At 40.8% G+C, this 20,084-nt stretch overlaps 1 long non-coding RNA gene across 1 annotated transcript; it reads left to right on the top strand.

Annotated features, from left to right (window-relative positions):
• Positions 1-12,507: 12,507 nt before the first annotated feature.
• Positions 12,508-18,382, top strand: LOC125363672. Its single transcript, XR_007213269.1, has 3 exons — positions 12,508-12,695; positions 13,281-13,286; positions 18,372-18,382. It is a non-coding gene; the product is annotated as an uncharacterized LOC125363672 (long non-coding RNA).
• The last annotated feature ends 1,702 nt before the right edge of the window (positions 18,383-20,084 follow it).

Here is a 20,084-nt window from a genome sequence, read left to right as displayed (position 1 = left end):
TCTCTGCCTCTCTGCCTCTCTCTCTCTGTGTCTCTCTCTCTGTGTCTCTCTCTGTCTCTCTTTCTCTCTCTCTCATATTGGAGATTCAACTCAGGCCTCACACTTGCTAAGCAAATACCACTTGAGCCATGCCTCTAGTACCTTCTTGAACTAGTTATACTTAAAAAAAATTTTTTTAACCCTTCTTCCATTCATGTAACCTCTTCTCATCTCCTCCCCCTCCTGCCCTGAACATGTTTCCTTTTCCTGGTAATTACTCTGTTAAAAAACTTGTTAGTTTGGATTGGTTAATTTTGAGATACAGTATCTTCTTATGACTGGACTGGACTGTGATCTTCCTATCTGTGCTTCCTTTTGTCAAAGGGGTGACAGGTACCACTGTACCCAGCTATTGTGTTTGCCTCATACCTTGGGATAACAGCCATGTGCCACCACGCCCTGCCATTGTGGAGATGGAGTCTTCTGTACTTGCCTCCCCAGGCTGACCTTGAACCACAGTCCTTCAATCTCTACCTCCCAAGTAGCTGGTCTCACAGGCTTGAATCACGGGTCTGGTTGCCTGCGCCCATTCTAAGCTGTAACCTCCAGAATTTTAAAACCTACTTGCACCTCTAATTTGGTTAGTTGTTCCAATGTTCAAGTACAAGACTCTGGACCTTCAATGGATTTCACTTTGTGTCCCATGGTTCCAGACAATCTGGATTTTCTGATTCTGTGCAGCTTTGTGTGTTCTGTCACTGAGTGATGTCTCCTGCAGGCATCTCAGCCCATTCTTGGCATCACAGGGCCTGGGAGCCTGAGGCATCTCAGATGCTCACTGCTCCCTGCCAGCTTGGAGGCTCACTGGATTCCACAGAAGTGCCATGGGATTTGGAGGAATGGAACTGGATCTACAGGGGACCCCCTCATTCCACAAAAGCAAGCAGAAGACTCAGCCTGTTCCTGAAGGATCCCAAATCCCAAAAGATTTTGTAAGGACCTAAATCTTTATGTTGGATCTTTGTCACTGTTTGAATTCCAAGAAATACACTTTTATTTTTCTTACAAGCTAAGACAATGACATAGCCATAATCCACTCCTGTTCCCAGGCTTGTAAGAAAAATAAACCTCAACAACTCTTTCTCCAAAAGCACCCTTGTCTCCTTATTCACCAACTTCTCCTTTAAAATCTATACTTTTGGCATTATTTTCTTCTCTTTTAAAAGGTGTATCATTTTTTGTTGTTGTCACCATGCCTGGTACAGAACAGATACTTAATGCACAGCTGTTGACAGGATGGACTGGCTCATGCCACTTACAAATATTTCTTTCCTACATACTGTCTCTCCACTGGTTTGGCTCAAAAATGTAGACTAGGGTTGAGATTCCGGATGAGACAGTGGTATTGCAACAAACCACTCCAGTAATTTAATAAATGAATAGCATATTCCTTTCCCCCTTTTTTTTTTGTCATTTGTGAGGCTTGAATTCTGGGCCTGGGCACTGTCCCTGAGGCTCTTCAGCTCAAGGCTAGTGCTCTACCACTTTAAACCACAGTGCCACTTCTGGTTTTCCTGGGGGTTAATTGGAGAAAAGAATCTCACAGACCTGGGGCTGGGAATATGGCCTAGTGGCAAGAGTGCTTGCCTCGTATGCATGAAGTCCAGGGCTCGATTCCCCAGCACCACATATATACAAAACAGCCAGAAGTGGCCCTGTGGCTCAAGTGGCAGAGTGCTAGCCTTGAGCAAAAAGAAGCCAGGAACAGTGCTCAGGCCCTGAGTCTAAGGCCCAGGACTGGCAAAAAAAAAAAAAAAGAATCTCACAGATCTTCCTGCCCAGGCTTGCTTTGAACTGCAATCCTCAGATCTCAGCCTCCCAAGTAGCTAGGATTACAGGCCTGGGCCTCTGGTGCCTTGCTGATATCCCGTTGTTGTTAAAGCATCTAAATAGTAGATGGAATACCTCCCACTCATACTAAGTGATGGATGGTAAAACACTGTTTTTTCTTTTTACTTTTTCATTAAGGATTAATTCTTCTCTGTGACTTGAGCGTAGGATACAAATCACTGAACTATGGGATTTTTCAAGTTTTCCTTAGAGGAGCAAATTAGTCCATAACACTTTATATGTAAGTGGCCACCTCTTGACTCAAACCTATCTTGTCTCCAAATTCATATTTCCAGTTGCCTCTTGGACATATCCAAACAGCCATGTAGATGCCATCTGCTCCCGATGAGCAGTATGAAATTCATTATCCTCTCTCCACATTTTTTCCTTCTAAGAATAGTCCTTGGTACATAAAATGACTCTTGTATCCACCCTTTTGATCACCCAGACCAAAACCTGCTGACTCCATTCTCTCTGATTCCTCACCCAGCAGGTTGTCACTTCAGTATCCCAAGTGTGCTTTTAGTCATCTCTTTAGCATACCCTTTCCCAGGCCTTCCTTATCTCCTTAGTGGCCTCTAGTTTATTTTCCACATGTTCCATTGTGAACTACCCAAAGCTTAAATTTCACACATCACCCCTCAACTTAAAAGAAGTCTAAATTCCTTAGGATATACAAGGACTTTCTGGCTGGCTTTGCTGCTCTACTCTTTACGTACTTTTCCTCCAGCTTCCCATCAAATCATGGTCATATGTGTTAAATGAAAGACACTTACATCCAACACACTCTTGTATCTCTGCTTATGCTCACCACCCAAATCTATCCATTCATTCTTTCTCAAGACTCAGCTTAATGTTATCATCTTCTTCCATTTCTCTGACTTGCTGACCTCAGCCTAGTCTTGTCTTATTCCATCATTCTCTTATCACACTTCCTAGACATTTATTTATGTTGCTACCTCCATCTTCAGGCTATTAGATCTGTAGGAACTGAGATCCTATGCCCTTGTCATTATTTTTGCCAGTCCTAAGCTCTCTGACCAGTATATCATGATCCAAAAACATTTTTGAATAATTATTAAGAAATGGATAACTTAGAAGTGGAGCTGGGGCTCAAGTGGTAGACTGCTAGCTAGCATTGAGCACAAAAGCTCAGCGACAGCACTCAGGATCAGAGTTGAAGCCCTAGTATTGTCAAAAAAAAGTATTTAGACTGGGCAATTGTGGCTACTCAGTAGGCTGAGATTGAAGGATATCAAAAGCCATCCCTGACAGGAAAGCCCATGAAACTCTTATCTCCAATTAACCACCAGAAAAGCAGAAGTGATACTGTGGCTCAAAGTGGTACAGAGCTATCCTTGAGCAAAAATGCTCAGGGACACTGCACAGGGCCTGAGTTCAAGCTCCATGGTGGAAGGAAGGAAGGAAGGGAAGGAGGAAGGGAGGGAGGGAGGAGGGAAGGAGAGAGGGAGGGATGGATGGATGGAGGGAGGGAGGGAGGGAGTGAAGCTAGGAAGGAAGGAAGGAAGGAAGGAAGGAAGGAAGGAAGGAAGGAAGGAAGGAAGGAAGGAAGGAAGGAAGGAAGGAAGGAAAGAAGGACGGAAAGAAGGAAGGAAGGAAAGAAGGAAGGAAGGAAGGAAAGAATAACTTCATTACTTTGCTAGCCTGAACATTTCATTTGCTACTATATAGTTAGATGCTCATGAACTACTTAGGGAAAGAGAGCTACAGAGATGACACTTTGAACATTAAAAATGTTAGCATTAAGAGTGCTGGAAATGCTCATATAATCTAAAGCACTATGGAAACCCTAAGCTTAGAGTTCCAATTTGGATGCCTTAAATGTCTAACCAGAGTTTTCTCCATCAGCTAATTTGCAGAAATGAATAGTAGACTGGTTACATTAGTGCATGGATAGCGGGGAGGGTTTTTGTGCTCAAAGGTAATCAGTGTCGTTCCTGCTAGACTGTACAGTGTTATTGGAATATTTACATTTTTGTGGTACTCCTTTATAGAGAACAATTTTTTTTACTTATTGAAGTATTCTATCATAAAATGTAAATGAACATTGCTCTCCACCACCGAGTCATTACACCAGAATCAATTTAAACAAAAATAGCCTTGCAAAAAAATTACCCAGAACAGAAAGAAAAATGAAAAAGAAAGGAAGAAATAGTAGTTGTCCCATTTGCTGGCTGGTGTTTGGTTTATAACATTTGGCACATGTTGATATCTACATAATAGTGGCTTTAAAACTATAAATAATATTTTACAGAGGTCACACCATAGTTATTTAAGTTGAGGGGTTTATTTCCCTGAGCACTAAGTAGCTATGAATGAATTATATTTAGTCTGATCTGCCACAAAAGGGCCATAAACCACCAAGTCGCAGCAAACCATCGAATATTATTTCAATACGTCAGAAAAATTGTACATGTAAAAGAGTAATATATGATAAGGGAAAGGTATTTTTATTTTTTTATGTTGCTAGGCAGGAGCTATAAAATTTTGTTATGTTAAGCTTCCCTCTAGTTCTGGAAAACAAGTTAAGAAGCGGCTTTGCAAAGTCTGCTCTAAGCTAGCAAAACAGGCTGTGTTCCCTTCCCAGGAAAGGAACGAAGGAGAGCTTGGCTCAGAGAAAGGAACAGTGTCTTCTCCTAAGATCCCAGTCCCACAAAAAGACCAAAGAGGAGTTACAGGATCTGGATTACAGGGCAACTCTACACCTTCCATTCCCCAGAATATTTTGCTAGTGGCCCCTGAGCAAGTGTTTTTGTAGATGCTTGGATATAGGCACTGGGGAGAGCTTTAGAACTAAGATGAAGTTGTACAATTAAATCTAGATAAACGATTCACATGAAGTTGTTGAGCACTTAAAAGATGATGGACAACACACTGGGTGATTTCCCTTAGGTTACACACTTCATCTCCACAACAAACTCAGTGTGTGTGTGTGTGTGTGTGTGTGTGTGTGTGTGTGTGTGTGTGGTGTCAGTACTGGGGCTTGAACTCAGGGCCTCCTGCTCTCCCTCAGCTTTTTTTGGCTAAATGATGGCACTCTACCACCGGAGTCATGCCTCTACTACTGGCTTTTTTTTTTTTTTTTTTTTTTGGCCAGTCCTGGGGCTTGGACTCAGGGCCTGAGCACTGTCCCTGGCCTCTTTTTGCTCAAGGCTAGCACTCTGCCACTTGAGCCACAGCGCCACTTCCGGCCATTTTCTGTATATGTGGTGCTGGGGAATTGAACCCCGGGCCTCATGTATACGAGGCAAGCACTCTTGCCACTAGGCCATATCCCCAGCCCTACTACTGGCTTTTTGCTGGTTAATTGGAGATAAGACTCTCACAAACTTTCTTGTCCAGGCTGGCTTTGAACTGCTATCCCCGGATCTCAGCCTCTTGAGTAGTTAGGATTATAGGTGTGAATCACCAGTGCTAATAAATACACTATTATTCCCATTTTGCAAATGCAAAAGCGAAGTGTAGAGAGTAGATAAGAAACTGATTGCAGCTCCTGGCTTTCTTCGGGTGGGAAGTTGCAGGAATTCTGGTCAAGGGGAATATGACTTCATAGCTCCACGGCTATTCTGAGTCAATGGCTGACATTCATCATGCCTTTCCAAGCAACCGTCTAAGCATATTGCTCATAGTATCATACTGTAACCCTCACAATCCAGAGAAGCAGGGTCTATCATTATCTATCATTCTCAGGGAAGAAGCTGAAGCTCTTAGTGGTTCAATAACCAGTAGTAGATAGTAACCTAGAACCTAGAACCAGAACACAGGCTAAGGGACAAGCTTAGAGATTCAGAATCTCATTCATTTTTTAGTTTTGGTGCTAATGATTGATAATGGATATTGAGACTAATACAGTAACGGTTAGAGCAGTCAAGATAGCTGTATGGAAGAACAAGTGTTAGGGGACTGAGAAGGGAGGGCAGGTCCCCCTTTGTCTCACTCAAAACGAAAACCTGCTATGCAGCCTCTGTAATTTGGGTAGTATGACTTTAGTTCAGGGATGGACAGCTAGGTCAATGGAACAGACAGATTCAGATCATAAGGAAAAATATAGAAAGAACAACTCAGGAATATGATCAATCTTGAGGTGAACAGAAGCAGAGAAGCAGGGACATCTTCATAATATTCTATTTCTTAGGCCAGAAGGTAAATATACTGCAGTCCAGTTAGCTGTAATATCTATCTATCTATCTATCTATCTATCTATCTATCTATCTATCTTCTATCTACCTATTTACCATCTATCTACCCATCTATCTATCTAATCTATCTATCATCTATCTATCTACCTATCTATCATCTGTCTGTCTTTGTGAGTGCCTGTGTATGTGAGCATACCAGGGCTTGAACCCAGGCCCTCAGTGCTGTCCCTTAGCTTTTTCTCTCACTTTGTCACTTGGGCCACAACTTCATGTCTGTATTTTGGTGGTTAATTGGAGATAAGAGTCTCACAGACTTTCCTGGCCAGGCTGGCTTTGACCCATGATCCTCAGATCCCAGCTTCCCAAGTAGCTAGGATTACAAGCATAAGCCAATGGCACCCAGTCCAAGTGGGCCATATATGCATTCCTAGGAACTAAAAAAAAAAAATCCATTGTGTATTATTGGCAGCCATGGAAGGTGTTCTAAGACTACATTCATCACATAATCATTGCACTAATTGTGGTAATAGTTAGAGACTAGGTCATACTCAAAGTTATAAAAAATTATTCTTACACATTTGTCACTTAGTTAAGGTACTTTGGGACTATTTAATTCAATATTCTCTTTAGATTAAAAATAATAACGGGGGCTGGGAATATGGCCTAGAGGTAAAGTGCTCGTCTCGTATACATGCCTCAGCACCACATATATAGAAAAAGCTGGAAGTGGCGCTGTGGCTCAAGTGGTAGAGTGCTAGCCTTGAGCATAAAGAAGCCAGGGACAGTGCTCAGGCCCTGAGTTCAAGCCCCAGGACTGGCAAAACAAAACTAAACAAAACAAAAAGAGACACTGGGAGTGGTCCGTACCTTGAAACTGATGAGGCTGGTAAAGTCTCCACGTAAGCAAACTTGATGCCACCACAGGCTCAGCACCTGCCCACTGCCAGCCTCTTTCAGCAGTGGAGAACACAGAGAAGAAGTACTGTTCCTTTGTGTGTGGTAAGGTCCTGCATTGTTGCTGGAAGACCCACATCTCAGACATTCTGAAAACTAAGGCTGCATTTCTGTTACTGGGTCTCCTGAATTTACCTGGTTGTGACCTCATTGACTGGGCCAAGGACAGTGACAGGAGTCAAATGGCAGAGATGGAACCTAGTGTCTGATTTCTTTAATGCATATCAGTCCAGTCTGAAACATGAATGCTTTTCCTAAAGGTATACACTACTGCCCTCCGCTGGACACAGAGAGAAGCACTGGCATTCCACTGCCTCAGAGATGGTGTATGTGCATGTAAAATACTAACTTCAAGATGAAAACCCTTGAGATTAAATTAAATTTAAATGTTTATGAAAACAAATATTTCCATAATCATGTTTATGGAGAATAATGTTTATGAGCTTGAATACATTCTAATTAATTGAAAAAGAAAACTGGCATGTTGATATTTTATATTCAAGTCATACAGAATATTTTCTTCCATTCTAATAGTTACTACCAATTTCATCTTTTTTCCTCCCTAAAATATATTTTCATAGAATGTATGACTGTAGGGTTATTCATAAATTTAAAATTCTTGACTCTAAAGTTGGAAAAGTATAAGTCTTGTAATTTAAGTGTAGGCACAAAATGGGAAGGACTGCTGCTACTATTCTTTCACCAAAAAGAACTAAAGAACTATTTTGGTTTGGCAACTAAATGAAAATATGACCTTTTATATTAGAGCATGCTTTTTAATTTTATTAATTTTATTTGTGTGTGTGTGTGTGTGTGTGTGTGTGTGTGTGTGTGTGTGTGTTAGTCCTGGGCCTTAGACTAAGGCCCTAGGCCCTGTCCCTGAGCTTCTAGTGCTCAAGGCAAGCAGTCTATCACTTGAACCACAGTACTACCTCTGGCTTTTTCTGAGTAGCTTATTGGAGATAAGAGTGTCATGGACTTTTTAGCCAGGGATGGCTTCAAATTGCAATCCTCAGATCCTCAGATCTCAGCCTCCTGCATAGCTAGGATTAACAGGCATGAGCCACTAGTGCCTGGCTAGATATAACATGTTTTAAAAGAAAGAATATAAATATTAGCAGGTACCTTTTCCTGGATCTATATCAGATTGTCTCCAAGCTTGATGGACTGACAAACCCTGTCCACAGTCACTTCTTTTCAGAAGAAGAGCTGGAGATTTGTTCTAGAAGCTAAATGATTTTGCTCACTTTTGGTCCTAGGAATTTCTTACAATGAAGCAGTCATGCAGTCTAAGAAAAATTCTTTGTATCTGTGCAGGATTTCAGTTTGCATACTTTTGTGAAGTTGATATTTAACTGAAGAAACAGAGGTTTTGTAAAATATTTTATGTGCATGAATCTGTTACCATGCTTTGCTACTCAAACCAACCACATTCCTTTCTTCTCAGCTATACTTTGTTCCCACATTCTTCCATCTCTAAAACAAACAGGTGTCTCAGGTGCTTGACTTCTAATAATTTATGGAATTGTGTGTTTGCATGTGCACCCAAATATTGGGGCTTGAACTGAGGGCCTAGGTGTTGTCCTTTAGCTTGTTTGCTCCCCACACCTGGACCTTTACTGGGTAATTAAAGATAAGAGTCTTGTGGACTTTCTAGCCTGCACTGGCTTCAAACTCAATCCTCAGATCTCAGCTTCCTGAGTAGCAGGCATAAGCCATTTATACAGGTGTGAGCATTTGTGCCCAGAAATTCATGGCATCTTAAAATCATTGTCACTCGGACTCACTGTTAGCTAGGTAACAATCATAATACAGTTGTCATTGCACTATACTATCATTCAGGAGGATAAACACTATATTACATTCAACAAAACTGACCTTAAAGCTTCTGTCAGATTAAAAGAGCAGCTGAACTCAGTAGGAAAAAAAAGTTTCAGGAAAACCTTGGCCAACCTGTCTTACATATATTTTCCTTTTCATGTCTGTCCACATATTATAAATAAAAATCTATCTAAATAAATTTAAAAGAGACCTTTAAGCCAGGTGCTGGTGTCTCATTCCTGTAACCCTAGCTACTTAGAAGGATGAGATCTGAGAGTTATGGTTCAAAACCAGCCCAGGCAGTAAAGTCTATGAGACTCTTATCCCCAATTAACTTATAAAAAGTTGGAAGTGGTACTGTGGCTCAAGTGGTAGAGTGCTAGCCTTGAGAAAACTCAGGGACAGTACCCAAGCCCTGAGTTCAATCCCCAGGACTGGCACTGGCACACACACACACACACACACACACACACACACACACACTCACACACACACACAGAGAGAGAGAGAACCTTTGCTAAGAACCAAGTACAAAATTGTAAGTGGAATAACCAGATTGTATTTTTAATTGGTAGCATTTGTTTCCTTCCTTTGTTTTTTTGTTTTGTTTTTTGCCAGTCCTGGGGCCTGAACTCAGGGCCTGAGCACCGTTCCTGGCTTCTTTATGCTCAAGGCTAGTACTCTACCACTTGAGCCCCAGCATCACTTCCAGCTTTTTCTATATATGTGGTGCTGAGGAATTGAACCCCGGGCTTCATGTATACGAGGCGAGCACTTTACCACTAGGCCATATTCCCAGCCCCCATTTGTTTCCTTCCTAAGCGGCACATATCCTTTGATTCATGCATGTTGAAGTCAGTGTATTAGACAATATCACAGCAGGGCAGAAGCCAGAGTGCTTCTGATTTCAAACTCAGATGACAGGCAACAAGATTAACTAAAAAGACGCATTCACTCAGTATGCACTGCCTGTACCCTGGATCAATTTTGAGAAGAAAATGAAAATTTCAAAATTCTCTCCCTCCTCTGATGTGCCTGAATACTTGACAAATAAACCACTGTGCTAGATGCTAGCACGAATCAGCCCCTCATGTTCAGCATCTCTTCATAACTATTGGATGCAGGCCAGCCAACCTTCTGGATCACTAAAAGAATAGGTGAGGGCTCAGAGATCAAAGCCAGCATGTAGCTCATCCAAAGCTTGTGTAATATAGCTCATTGGAAAGATTCATGAGGGGATAGAGTGTCCGAAGAGTGAGGATGTCGAAGTGTCTCTCTCTCAGTCCCAGAGGTCTGCTGTGGACCAGGAAGCATTTCTGAATAGACATGCATCACAGCGCTGAGTTTTATGTCTCTCTGTGTGCTCTCAATATGAGTTGTAGGAGAGTGTGTGAAGTTGATGACCAAATATAAATCAGAGTTATTTCTGTTGACAGGAAATAAAGTTAGACTATCAGACATACTCAGAGCCAATATCTGCTTTCATGTTTTTTCAAAGTTATAGGCAAAAGATGTCTTCCATTATTGTAAATGTGTCAGAGCTAAGACAGCTAGTGCTGTTGCTCCCTGCTTCATTTCTCAGCCAAGAATGGAAACCATACCGTGATAAAACTTTGCCAAGAGAGACTTTCAAATACAGCCTCCCGGGTCTCCTTCAACCCCTCCCTAAGCCACGCTGCCTAAAGAATCAGACTTCTGTTTTTCTATCCCCAAATGTTTTATATTTCCCACCACCCAACTCCCCATCAGGCTCCACGTTAGCAAAGTTCAGGGAATTCGGTTTTGTTTTGTTTTTTATGGTGCTGGAGATTGAAAACAAGGTCTCCCTCTCAAGCATTCTACCATGTGAATCCTTTCACTTTTAGTTGTTTTTTTTTCTGAAATAGAATCTTTCTGTTTTATCTGGACTGGCCTTTGCCCACAGTCATCCCACCTCCACCTCCCAAGTATCTTGGACTGTGATTATGAGCTACCATGCCTGGCTTGTTCTTGAGAAACAGAGTCTAGGGAACTCTTACCCTTCCCCTTGATTGGTCTTGAACCATGATCCTTCTGTCTCCACCTCCTGAGTGTGTATGTGTGTGTGTATCTAATACACACACACCATTAGGCTAATTTAGGGCTCTACCAGTATAAAGAAGAATAACAGGGGAATAGAAATTCTATTCCACTTCTAAGAAATTTCCATTTCTATGTTTTATTATTTGTTTGTGCAAATATGGGGACTAGAACTCAGGCTTAGGCACTGTCCCTTCCCTTTTATTTATTTATTTATTTATTTACTGGCTCAAGGCTGGTGTTCTGTCACTTGAGCCACATCTCCACTTCTGGCTTTTGGGTGGTGAACTGGAGGTAAAAGTCTCACAAAATTTCCTGCCCAGGCTGTCTTAGAACCTCAATCCTCAGATCTCAACCCCCGGAGTAGCTAGGATTATAGGCATGAGCCACCAGCGCCCGGCTCTGGGTCCATGTTTCAGAGTGGAGTCAAGACACAGAGGAAGAGGCTTAAGCACGACTCTTCTTGCATCTCTCAACAGTGACCCTCATTATTTTGGTACCTCAGAGCGCCTTTTATTTTTTGTGTGTGCCAGTTCTGGGGTTTGGACTCAGGGCCTGAGCACTGTCCCTCACTGCTTTTTGCTTAAGGCCAGCACTCTACCACTTCAGCCACTATGTAGTATGCCATTGTGTTCAGGTACCACCACATCTTTTGGATCTATTCATCTTTAGTGGGGCATCTGGGTTGTTTCCATGTTTTGGCTATTGTGAATTGTGTAGCAATAAACATGGATGTGCAAGTGTCTTTACGGTATCCTGAGACCTGTTGTTCAGGATAGATGCCTAGGAGTGGTATGGCTGGGTCAAAGGGTATGTCTATGCTGAGCTTTTTGAGGAACCTCCATACTGTTCTCCAATGTAGCAACTTGCTTTTTGCAAACTTTCTCAGCAGCTTGTTCTGTGCAACTCCTAGACAGGTTTGTCACCACAGACACCCTAGATGTGTGACCTTCCCAAAAGCCTTTGCAATCTTTCAACCCCACCTCCTTCACAATCTCCCAATGCTCTTGCCTGGAGGTCTAGGTAGGTTTCATCTCCCAGCCTCATCTCACCTAGGCACATCTGAGACAAGACACTCAGGTGGCTTCATTTCCACATTCTGTTTCCATTTCACAAGATTCTAGCAGTTGGCCACATGGCTTAGGGGGTAGGGTGCCTGCCAATGAGCCTAAAACATCTGAGTTCAAGTTCCAGTCCCAACTCCCATGGGAGAAAAAATAAAAGAAAACGAAGATTCTAGCTGGGTGCTGGTGGCTGATACCTTTAATTCTAGCTACCCAGGAGGCTGAGATCTGAGGATCATGGTTCAAAGCCAGCCTGGGCAGGTAACTTGGTGAGACTCATCTCCAATTAATCACCAGAAAATAGGAAGTGGTGCTGTGGCTCAAGTGGTAGAGTGTGCTAGCCTTGAGCTGCAGAGCTCAGGGACAGCGCCCAGGCCCAGAGTTCACACCCCATGACAGACATTAAAAAAAAAAAAAGATTCTAAATTCACAGATGGTTTTAGAAGGGGAATGTGTACCCTATGACCCAGCCATACCACCCCCAGGCATCTATCCTGAGCAACAGGTCTCAGGATACCATAAAGACGCTTACATATCCATGTTTATTGCTGCACAATTCACAATAGCCAAAATAGGGCAACAACCCAGATGCCCCACTACAGGTGAATGGATCCAAAATATGTGGTACCTGTACACAATGGAATACTACATAGTGATTACAAATGATAAAATGATGACATTCACAGGGAAATAAATGGTCAAACCTTGAACAAATAATGTTGAGCGAGACACGCCTAAAACACAAAGAACAAAGGCGCATGGTCTCCTTGTTGGGGGGGTTGGAGAACAGTAGAGATCATGTAAAATTATAAACTTCTTTTCAAATGGTATTTCCACATGTTTGGGTCAGCGACTTTACATTATGTATCTAAAACCAAACAATTACTAAATAAACATAAAAAGGTCTAGGATAGACCTATCAGAGGATCACAGTAGCTCTACAACTACGTACATATGATTGTATAAGATGAGGCTAAGCAAAATGAACTCCAAGAGAAGGAATCAGGAGGATTTTATTGTTTTAGTTATATTTAATGTACTAAGTGAATTTCCTTTGGCATACCCCATGTGGTTACTGTATATGATTTTGGTACTCTGGATATTGCATATATGCTTACCTGAACTAGAGAAGGGAAAGGAAAATGAGGGAGGGTGTAACAAATATGACAAGAAATGTACTCACTACCTTATTATGTAACTGTAGCCCATCTGTACGTCACCTTGTCAATAAAATTTAATTTAAAAAATGGGAGGAGAGAAAGAAAAGAAGAAGGGGAATGTGAAAGGTGCCCTGAGTGGCAGAGTAGCGACAGAAAGGGAGGGACTTGGGTAGTTTGGCCAGCCACGATTTTAGAATATGGTTCATTTCCTGTCACAATCTGACCACATGACTGAGATAAGTTATTTAATGTTCTTGACTCTCTCCTCTGTAAGCTCAGGGGATTGATGGGCTGCACCATAAGATTCCTTTTCAGGAGCAGAATCCCAAGACCAGACTGACCTTGAAGTTTTTATAATGGACTGAGCATATTACTTTTTTTTATAGTGTCAAAATGTCTTCTGCATATTCCTCTGGTTTTTTGTTTGTTTGTTTGTTTCTGTATATGTGTGTGCTGATCCTGAGGCTTGAATTCAGTTCCTGGGGGCTATCCTTGAGTTTCTTTTGCTCAAGGCCAGGCCTCTACCACTTGGGCCACAGCTCCATTTCTGGCTTTTTCTGTGATTAATTGGAGATAAGAGTCTCATGTACTTCCTTGCCCAGGCTGGCTTTGAACCCTGATCCTCAGATCTCAGCCTCCTGAGCTAAGACTACAGGTATTAGCCACCAGCACTTGGCTACTTCCATTTTTTAAAAAACAGATGTTGTACCTTTCTATTTTGCTACATAGGCAAAGTTAAAATAAGATTTCTTCCATACAAGACTTCTCAGAATCTTGAATGTGATAACATGCTTATGAGTCTCTACTGAGGACAGCACATATGTAGAATGATACAGATTTGAACAAGTGCTGCCATTTTGTTCTAACACCATTTGCCACCTTGCTCACCTAGCCCTCACCATAAGGCATCACAGAGAATGGTAATTGTCCACATTACAAGAGCTCATGACAGAAGACAGCTTTGTTTTTTTCCATTGAGAATTTGAGAAAGATTATATTGAAGCTGGATTCAGACTTCATTCTTCCCAATGTCATTGTCAACTTACTATTATTATTGTTATTATTATGATTATTATCATTACTATATTATTATTTTACATTTAGTGACATGCTTTTGTTATTCTACCACACTGTGGTAGGGAAAGCCCCAGATGTCCAGTCCAACCCAACCCATCCTTCTCCATCCTTCCTTTACTCCTCTCCCAAACACCAGAGAACATACAGGGAGTCTACATTATGGACCCCAATAACCAAACTGTAAGAAATTGAAGCCTCTATGTTTCATTGCAGGCATTCTTCTGAAAGGTCACTGATCTTTGAAATCAGCCATCCCCAAACCTGCTGAAGGGGTTGGAGAGAGTTAAAAGATTCCAGATGGGGCCAGGAGCTTCTCTAGCTCCTCGTTGTCTCTGTGGCCCCTTTAAGGGGGTGAACTGCACAGGTTGCTACTTCTCTATGTGTTTTCCATGCCCCATTTGTAAACTCTAACTAATGCATATTGATTCCTAGAATAGCTGGAAGTATTTTAATCAGTGCTTATGAAGGGCACATTTTTGACCTGCCTTTGATGGTGTAAACAAGGAAAGACTCTAGGTAAAACCAACACCTTGAAAACAGTAATGGATGAAAAAGATGCTGAAATGGATCAAACCAGGCTCTCTTAGTTCTGGAATTGTGGCTACTCCATTAAGTTTACACATTCACATGAGACAACATCTAGTGTATATTTAATCAGCGGGACCCTAGGACTGCCCATGCTACTTCTAAAGTCTGTAACAAGATACTTGAAGTTTGCAAAGCAAACCCTGTAAACTTCAACTACTGTAAAATGATAAAGTTTAACATAAAAATGGGAAATCTTTAAATAGCTGTTTTGTTCGATGTTAGTCACAGACAAGCCTGCCACACAATGGCACTGTGTAACTGCGAGCAGCAGGCACGCCAGGAAGATAAAATAAACTGGCTTTATGGAGCCAAGGAATTGATTTTTAATGAGATTCTGCTTGGCAGTAATGGCATCCTGAGAGGGTGATCCAGTTTCCATGGCCTCTGGTATACAGTTATAAGGTACAGAGCAGGGACTTGGTTACATGCCTGCATGTTTGCTCCTTTAGCATATGAGATTAAGTAAAATAAGGATGTTGTTCTGAGACATTCTCCAGAAAGGGCATGCGTGGTGCTCATTCCTGCTGCAGCTGCTTTTCCTACGACACTCATTTCACTGCTTGTAGATTCTGAATTTTAGAGGGTTAAGCCCTTTAAGTTACATGCATGTGTTTGTATCTCTCTACTAGCATATAACCATCTGTAAATGACTAGATGGACTTGGATAATTCTTTTGCTTTCCAGGGATCTGGGTTGCCCGCTGACATTTACGTTTGTGTATAACTGTGTGCGGCAAAGGCTGCAGATGACAGCTACTACAGAATGGAAAAGGAAGACTGAATCTTGCCTTAGTCCCTTCCTAGCTATCTGTCCTTGTGCATGTTAAACTCTGTGAGCCCCAATTTTCTCTTCAATAAATGGGGATAGTAACACCCATCTCACAGGATGGTAGAAAAGATAAAACAATGCAGAGGCACACAATAATTAAGGAGGATCTTAGCATTATAATGTTAAAGGCAAAAAGTAAATCCCCAAGGATCAGGTCCAACATTTTTTTCCATAGAGTTAAATAACATTGAACTCTGTGTGTTTGAGAGTTCATATGGCTTCAATAAAATCATATGTAAGGGGCAGGGATGCAGCTGAGTGGTAGGGCATCTTGCATGAGTAAGATCATGGGTTCGATCACCAGCACCACTAAAGTGTGTGTGTGTGTGTGTGTGTGTGTGTGTGTGTGTGTGTGTGTGTTTATAGGAACAATAAACAGAATGATGATTGGGAGTGAAAAATGGGAAAATAGGAGGGAAAAATCACAGAAAGACATATAACAGACTATATATAGTTAAGGTGTTCATATTGGCTGCTGAGCTCATATGTGTATATATTATGAATCATAACAACAGCTAGATAGCAAAATAAAACTAGCTATGATGGCCCAATGATGAGAACATGCCACAAGCCAAGGAAAATAATCAGTTAATCCCACTCTGTTCAGAAAAGATTAATTGAGATAATGCATTTTAAAGGAATCTACACAGTATGGGGCTTTCAGTAAGCACTCAAGGAAAGTTTATGGGCTGGCTAGGTATTTCTATATACATCCAAATATGCTGTGTTCCATAATTAGTTAAATTAATTTAACTTAATTTTACTGGCAATATCAGTTTCCTCTCAATCCCCCTATTTAATGATTTTCTCAATCTTTTTTATTTTCCTGTTGCAGTCTCTGAATTTTCCCAATCCTTAACTTTTTTGTTTTTTTTTTTAAAAACTAGGGCTTGAGCTCAAGGCATGGGCACTGCCCTTGCGCTTCTTTTGCTTAAGGCTAGCTAGCACTTTACCATTTCAGCCAAGCACCACTTCTGGCTAAAATTTCTGTTTATATGGTACTGAGGAATCAAACCCAGGTCTTCATACATGCTAGGCAAGTACTCTACCACAAAGCCACATTCCCAGCCCTTGATATAGAGATTTTCAACAGCCCCAAAAGTTTCTTTGTGTCCTTCACCATCAACAGCCCTGGCAAACATAACTTCTTTCTTCTTTTACTATATGTTAATTATACTCATTCATGTATAGACGTTCTATAAAAATTAATCATAATGAATGAATTCTTTTATATCCAGTGTTCTTTATCAACACAAATTTTTAAATCTCCCCATTGTTGCACATTAGCATTTCATTCCTTTTTAAAAAAAATTTCAAGATGATGTGTGAATTTGATTGTCCTTTCTTCTTTCTAGGCATGGGTCTTTGGGTTTTTTTTTTCCAGTTTGGAGCTATTATGAGTAATGCTGTTACAAATGGAATAACTGGGGTGTGAACTCAGAGCTTCATACTTGCTAGGCAAGCACTTTAGTACTAAGCCACACTCTCAGCCTTCTTTTACCCTGGCTATTTCAGATACGGTCTCTATTTTTCCCCCAGGGAAAATCCATGGACTGCAGCCCACTATTATAGCTGAGATGGCAGGTGTGAACTACCATGCCCAGCTTTCTCCCTTGAGATGGAGTTTAATGAACTTTTTTGGGAGGAGGGCATTGAAACTGTGATCCTCCTGCTCTTAGCCTTTCTTATGGCTAGGATGACAAGCATGTGCCACTACATTCAACTTCGAATAGTCTTAGGTGAATGCCCTGCTGGCCTCAAACCATGATCTTCCTGATCTCATCTTCATGTGACAAACATGAATCACTGGTGCCTAGCTTGTGTGTGATTTTTTTTCTCATTTAAGTTATTTAATATGGGTTTTCTGTAACAATAAAGCTAACATATGAACTAATTTTATTTCTCTCAACTTAGTTTCCCCTAAGCCCCCACAGAATGTTTCTTTAACCATCCCCCACATATGCAATTATGTGATTACTTTTGTGGATATATCTTTTAATTTCTCTTGGGTAATACCAAGGAGAGGAATTGCAGAATTGTGAGGCAGTTTTCTGCTTATCTCCATGAGAAACTGCTAAAGTGGTCAAAGCATTCCATATCCTTAATTCCATAAACATCAAACTGCCTTAAGAAGCCACACCAGCAAGGATCCACTTGTGTCAGGTCCATATATATATATATATATATATTTTTTTTTTACCAATAACTAAAGGATTCCTAAGCCAGGCAGAATAAATTCAAAAAAAAACAATATGGATGTAAATGGCAGCAGATGAATTTAGACTTGTCTGATGGTAGAATGTACAAAACCAGAGATGCAAGAACATGTCCCCAATGATTCAGACCACAAAATGAATCATTTTGAAGAATACTACTTGGGTGAAGTTCAAGGCTAAATCATATATGTTCTCTGGCTTGGTGGGTGCCCTTTTCTTGCTCTTGGCCTCAGCAGCCAGATTGAATCATTGTTTGGGGGAATGGGTAAGTGAGGGATGGTAGAGACATTAATTGCCTTCCATTGGCTGGCTGATTTGGTTGTAAAGAGAAATGCCTGCCCTCATCCCAAAGAGCTTACATCTGTTTCTCATACAGCACAGCCACCCATGCTGCTTAGCCAGACCCTACTGCTGGCCAGGCTACCACTTTATTGATTTCTTTCCCCCTGTTCTTTTTTTTAAAAAAGATGAAAGTTCATAAAAGCTTTTGCATGCAAGTGTGTGCATGACCATGTGCGTGTGTGTGCATGTGTGTGTGCATATGTATGTTTGTACACATGTGTATACTAGTGATAGTAATGGTTTCAGTCAATGAAACAGCAGCTGGATGAGCCATCCTAGGTGGTTGTTGGGTTTTAGTTTTTTGGGAACCAATTACTCTCGGGTTATGCACCCCCAGTGGTGGAGCTGGCAAAAACATAATTAGTATGTGATGACAACAACTTAAAGATAATTAGTTGACAATGAGTTGGAACCTCATTCACCTCCTTAACACCTTATGATTTGTAATTAGAATGAAATACTTGAAGGTCCTTTGACAGGCATCTTGTCTTATTACCAGTTAGGGGTGTAAGAACCTTTGCTACTTCATTCATGTTTTCCACTTTGTTGTAACATCAATGATCGTTTTCTCAAAGTATATCATGATACTGGGAAAATCAATAGATCAGAAGTTCATACTTTCACTCAGAAATTATTATTTTGCTTCTTTCTCCAATAATTCTCATTCCCTAGCATTTTAAACTAAATAGCATGCAAGATTTCTAAAGACATCCCTTTTGTTCTCACAGATTATATGGATGGATAAAACTCACTGTGATATTTACTGAAATCAGTTCAGCTTAAAGTTTAATGGCTAGAGAATTCCACCAAGAGAATTCATAGGTATGCTTCTGTCCAGATGAACAGAGATGAATCTAATTATGTCCTGCTAGCCACAGGCTCCAATAAACATCTGATGTTTTCTCACTTCACTTAATGGGCCCTCCCTAAACCTTTACTAGATGGACAAATTGATGCTGAGATGCTATGGTCCTCTAGAATGCATACAATTTCACCCTGCCTCCAAAACAGACACAACTTAAATCACTAGGGATAAAATCCAATGGTTCTGTCTTTTGTCCTTAAATGTTAGGAAAGTAATTTCTCGGCTTCTGGGATAATACTGTTACATTACAGATTAAATTTCAAATATTAGGCAATAGTCTAATATTTCAGAAGGACAGAAATTAGCTTTATGTTTATTACAAGATATTAATCATCTATAAAGCTATAGTTTTGACATTGCTTATACCATTTAGGTATGGGATTAGCTGGGTTAGATATTCCAATCATTTATCCAGTGTAAAGGTTCCATTGTAATAAAGCGAACACTACTAAGTTTGTCCACTTATAGGAATATGGTGAATATTCCTTGGGGAATATAGTGAAATTTATAATTATTCTGATATAGAAAAAGCTCTAGTCATGTGTACACCAAATATATCAGACTTCTGCATTGCAGATAAATGTTCTCATACCAACTCCAACAGAGGGATGACTTTAATCTTGCAACATATTGATGATTATTCATCTACATGAGATGATGAGAAAATGGACCAATTATAAAAACATATCAAATTAGAACTTTGATTTGAGAAAATTACCTTAGTTTATTAGAAATCTAAGCAAGAGGGAAAGTGCCTTGTAAAATAAGGACCTAGTGCACAGTGGGTATTTATTGCAAAAGTGGGTTCACCAGAAGCTCTAGGTAAATGTATCTCACAGAATCATCTACAGGTTCAAAATGCTTATTCCAGTGCCTCATGCCTGAAATCCAACCTACTCATAAGTGTGATATCTGAGGACTGTTGGTTCAAAACTAGACCGGGCAGGAAAGTTCATGAGACACTTATCTCCAATTAACCACCAAAAATCCCCCCCCGCCCCTTCAAATGGAGCTGTAATTCAAGTGGTTGAGAGCTGGCTTTGAGCAAAAAAGCTCAGAGCTCAGGCTGGGAGTTAAAGCTC

This window comes from Perognathus longimembris, chromosome 14 (assembly GCF_023159225.1).
Source record: "Perognathus longimembris pacificus isolate PPM17 chromosome 14, ASM2315922v1, whole genome shotgun sequence".
Taxonomy (NCBI): domain Eukaryota; kingdom Metazoa; phylum Chordata; class Mammalia; order Rodentia; family Heteromyidae; genus Perognathus; species Perognathus longimembris.
Note: the sequence above shows the minus strand (reverse complement) of the source record. Positions and strands in the feature narration are given on the sequence as shown.